The following is a 5,378-nucleotide window of genomic DNA, read 5'->3' on the forward strand; positions in this document are numbered from 1 at the left end:
CCGCGGCGGCGGGGCCCCTTCCCCCCCCCCCCCCCCTTCTTCTTCTCCTGGCCATGGTGCCGGCATGAATTATCAAATTTCAAGCCAGCAGAGTCTCTATCATTCTCTCCCGGGGGGGCTGCCCAAAACATCCCAGAACTCCTCCACCCCTGCACCTTGCAGGGGCTCTGGCCTCCCTTCCCACAGGCCGCATGACCTCCCCCTCCCCCACCCAGACACAGCTGGGCAGGGGAGAGGTCAGATCAACTCACCAACCGGACTCAAAAGAGAAAGTCCTTCTGGGAATCATCTGCTTTTAACCCCTGTGTGTTCTCAGAGGCGTATCCAGGTCCCCAGTGACCACACCAGGTGCCAATTTCAAATCTGGCCACTGATTGGTTTGACCATAACTTTCCCAGAAACTCACTTCCTGGTCAAACCACGACAATAATAAATCAGCCTTCTGAGAAAATGGAGTCAAGCCTCGTGTCTCCACACATGGAGTGTTCGCCACAACATGACATAACAGATTTAAAGGAGAAGAAGGAAAGGAAAGGCTGGAAAGCTTTATTTTCTGCTTTTAACAAACCGGGTGCAATTCTCAAAACATGTTGGAAACCAGGACATCCCTCTGGATGCCCTGGATGGCTCAAAATCCTGGCAGGGGGGTCGGAGACCCTGGCAGGAAGCCAAAGACACTTGGGAATTCGATCTCGACCCATGGAGCAAATTACCAACATTATATGAAGAATTACAAGTCACAAAAGTTTAAGTAGCATAACAGTAGCTGTCACAGGGTGAAAGGTGGAATTTTCAAGAATTTTACTATGGGGGTCTAGGGGACAAGATGGAGGGATTGGGCGTTTTCCTGTCCTTCTTCCTTCTTCTTCCTAGCCTCCATCTTCTTGGTGATGGTGGCACTTTGGGATTGGTTTAGAATAGAAAGTCACTGTCTAACATAGGCAATAGGTATTGGAAAATAACTGTAAATATTGAGTACGTAGTTTGTAGTATAAAGGACAACACCAACCCCGTGGGCGGGGAGTGTGCCTCAGCCTGACCTGCAGAACAGACCTTGGCAGGCCAGACAGAAAATGTTTTAGATAAGAAATAATAAACAACCTTGAGAACGACAGCCGAAGACTTCTGATTTCTTCTCGGACAGCTGGGTTGGGGAAAAAAGTCTTTTAACACATCTCAGGATCATCTCAACCACAGAAAACCCCAGGAAAAACATACTACTGGAACTAGGACGCAGGGTAGGACGAAGAAACTATATACCATACATATTGTAAACAGACTCTAGTATCTTTGTAAATGCTCTATAAATTATTATCACCAATCCTAGCACAATAGTTATTTTAATTTGTGCCCCTCTACTGTAAAAAATAGGTGATAGGGACAATAATCTTAGTGACTAGAAAGGTATTGAAACCTCAAAAAAGTGTCCCCAATAATGGTTGGGCACCACTAAATGTATTTGTTTTGGTTTAGGGCAAATTTGGGACCCCTCCCCCTAACTGGTTTGGGAGAAAATATTTCTTTGGAGAAAAGTGGAAAAAAACCCTGTTTATTAAACAATAAAACTTAAACAATATTAAACAATGAAACTTCTTGCTGTTTTAAAAGAGATTACAAACTCAGAAAAGTCCCCTCCCCAGGTTGCAGCTTGGCTCACTTAGTCTTTTATCAGTCCCTCTGGTGCTGGAAATGCTGCAGCCCAGGCCTGGTTTGGTGGGCTATAAGTGTGAGTTGTCGGTGTTCTTTTGGGTGTTTAGGTCAGAACAGGTTTAAACAGGTTCAAAGAAAAGGGAAAAAAAACACAGTTTAGGGAACTTTTTTGCTTCAGCTAGCTAAAACGAACTAAAACAAAGGAGAGCTTTGTCTTGCTGTTTGTCCATCCACGGACAACACAGTCCAGGAAGAGGAATGTGGAGGAGTGAGTGCAGTGTTTGAAAACAAACTGTGAACTTTTTCTTCTCCCCTTCACTCTCTGGAACAAGTCTTAAAGGTGCAAAACTTATTATTCAGCATAAACAGAACAAGACAATTGGGGATAAAAGCATCATGTAGTCAGCTTAGGACAACTGGAAACCACAGACACCAGCCCGATGTCCCTTCATCAGACATCATGAAGCCATGTAACCAAAACAACTGATAACTGCCTCATAGAAATCTGGGACTTTTGAAATAGTTAATATAAGAACTCTGTTCATTTATGAATTGCCTTATCTGTTAAGCTTGTTTTTCATTACAGTACTAAAGTTAAGTGTTTAGAGGTTTTCTAATTTCAGTTCAGAGTTAGGATATAACTTACAGCTTTGTTTACAAACTATTTTTCACGTTTACAGACTGTTTTCTGTTTACAAATTGTTTTCTCTAGTAGTTAGACTTTCTTCATCAGTTTTAGGAGTTAAGTAGCTTCTTGCTGTTAAAATAATCTATGATTTGTAACCTAAACTTTAAGAAATTCTTACCTACAGACTCTAAACCAATATACTGCACCTTCACTAATATATGTCATGCAAATTAAAACCATGCTGTTTCTGTCACCCTGTTTGCTAGGGACTCTTACAAATAGATGACAGAGAACAGATCACAATTTTTAGTAAAGACAAATGGTGAGATGTTGAATTAGCATTAATCAAGTTATAATAAGCAGCCCAGCTCAGCTCCATGAACCAGCCTCTGGGCTGACTGACAGAAGCTCACAGCTAATGGGAGCTCTCCTAGGATGCAAGCATCTTATTGGTTCAGGGTCTGGGGGCAGGCACATGGATAGACCAATGACCTGTCTCAACCCGGGAGTTTTGAATGGGCTGTAAAAGAAAGCCCTGGACAATAAATCGTGCTGTTTGCTGATGACCAACGGGAGTTTGTTGTGTGTTATGTCTCAGCCATACGAACATCACGGGTTACTAATGTAATATTAAAGTGTATAAAGAAAACTTTATTAACAGAAATAAAGGAAAAAATAATAAGAATCAAAATAAACGTTTAAAACATTTTTCCTCCCCCCAACTCCTCTTTCCTTTCCCACTGACAATGTCGAGACAAAACCTGGGATTTTCAGTCAGTTTACCATCTCTAAAATAATCTTTCTTCAGTTTACTTAAGGAGAGGAGTCTCTCTTGTCATGCCACGGAGACTTCTCCACAAGAAACAGTTCTCTCATGGTTTCAACATCACAGCGAATCAGCTGCCTGGGAAAAATTGAAATCTGATCACTGTATGAAAGTTCCTCGCCTTGACTTACAGCTTTCCCCACAACTGTTTTCAAGGGCTCAGTCTTCAGCTAATGGGGTACACTTTTAAGGATGAGCTGTTCAAAAGCAAAGGTTCTCTTCATCTATCTCTGAGATCATCTCTGGGAACAGAGGTTTTCTTCTTCTTCCCTGGGAGCAAAGGGTCTTCATCATTTTTGTCTCTCTGTTCAAACTTCTCATTTGGATCACAACTACTTCAACATCTTCTTGCTTCAGCATGGATGCCTTTCCTCATGTCTACAGTTTGAATGCTCTATCCCCCCATGCTTTTTCATAAATTACCGGGATATTTTAGTGTATCATAGTCCATCACCATGGCCTCACAAAAGAATTTCAGCCCAAGACTAAGGCATCTCCTCATTCTCCTCCCATCTGAGATTCAATTCCTTCTTTATTGACCTTGGTGTCTTCATTTTGTCTTCTACGTGTCTTCACTCTCCTTTTCTTTCACTTGAGAGGATCAATGTTTGCAAGTTTCATCTGTGCAGTGAAAGAGTTAATAGCTTGCCCAGGCCTGCGGATGGTCATGTAAACTCTGCTGGGCTTTGGCTGGAGCTCTCATGGTGATGCATTTCAGGCCATGCTGGGGGCTGTGACAGAATCTCAGGGGCCCGGGCCAGAACGGCAGCAGCCACTCTGGCCACATGGCTGATCTCTGGCTCCTGCTGCGTTCAATTCCAGTCGCGGGGCCACTCTCTGTGTGGGCTGCAGAGCTGCCCCTGGTCTCAGCTGCATGGTCTTCTGCAGTGCCGAGAGAGCCCCTTGGTAGCTTGCAGCCAAAGCTGTTTAGGATGGAGGTTTCTTCAGTGGCTAGGATCTCAACAGCCAGGCTAGGGCTCAACTGCAGCACACTGGGGGCTGATGGACTTCCCTCCCCCTGCCCAGCAGCCACTGGGGCCTGGCGTGGCCCTGCCAGGCCATGTGGGCCATGGCAGAGCGGGGCCTGGTGGGGCCTGTGTCTAGTTACCTGTCCAAGGCCAGAAGCAAGAGAGCTTTTCCCGGGCTTGACTGTCTTTGAAATGTGTTTCACGGAGGCAGATTTAACTTTTTTTAAGTGGTTTAACTGGGTGCCAATCCTCAAAACTAGTCACTGATTGGTTTTGCCAGGCACAGAGGAAGCTCTTAGCAGCTCCTCTCAGAAAATCACTTCCATAGGTGGCTTCTTCCCTCCTCACCAAAAATCAATTTATGCAAAACCAGCACAGTACTAAGGGAGCTGACTAGGAAAGACACCCTCCTTGATTAGTTGCTTATTAACAGAAGGGTCTCCTGAATGAAGTGGTGATTGGTGGCTGCCTTGGCCACTGCAATCATGAAGCAGTCGTTTAAATTCTCTGTTGACAGAAGGAAAACTGCCAGCAAAACTTCAACCCTGGACATGAGGAGAGCAGACTTCAGGCTGCTCAGGGAACTAGTTAGCAAGGTCCCCTGGGAAAAATGCTTCTGAAGGTGCTGATGCTTTAAAGACCTAGAAATGAAACAACACACTTCCGAGACAATATTAGTATAGGAGGTAATATAAAAGCTGGTCTTTATTGGAGGCTGCCAGGGGCAGATATGGAAAAATGCCCACCCCCGCATGGGGTGAATACAGTTTTATAAGTTTAGCAAATTAGCATAATTGACAATAATCCCCAATTAGAAGCACAAGTGATGAAGTAATTCCCCCCCCCCTTTGGTTCCACCTCATCAGTAGCCCCGCTTTAGATAGGAACTAAACTTTGTTTATGAAAATGTGTCTGAGGAGAATATTTCATCCTTGGCTCCCAGGAAGAACCAAGATAGGATAGGAGCCTTGGACACCCGGGGTTTGGAGCCTCTGGAATGTGTTTTGTCTTTCTGCCTATCAGGGTAGGGAAAAGGCAAGGAAAAGTATTGGAGCTAGCTAGGAACTATACAACTATACAATAGTCATGTCCTGGGGTGACTGTATGGTCCAGTATCCCCATTGTCTGACATGTGTAAATATCACTGCTGAATGTCACTGCCACTATCTGTATATAGCTGTATATTTTTTATATATGTATATATATATGTATAAATGTGTGTGTGTTTAGAGTTAGAATATATTAGTTTGGGTATTAAGCTGATAAGCTAGGCCCAGAAAAAGGAAGTGGGGGGGGGGGGGGGGGG

The sequence above is a fragment of the Pyrgilauda ruficollis genome, unplaced genomic scaffold (assembly GCF_017590135.1).
Source record: "Pyrgilauda ruficollis isolate IOZ18807 unplaced genomic scaffold, ASM1759013v1 scaffold345, whole genome shotgun sequence".
Classification (NCBI taxonomy): Eukaryota; Metazoa; Chordata; class Aves; order Passeriformes; family Passeridae; genus Pyrgilauda; species Pyrgilauda ruficollis.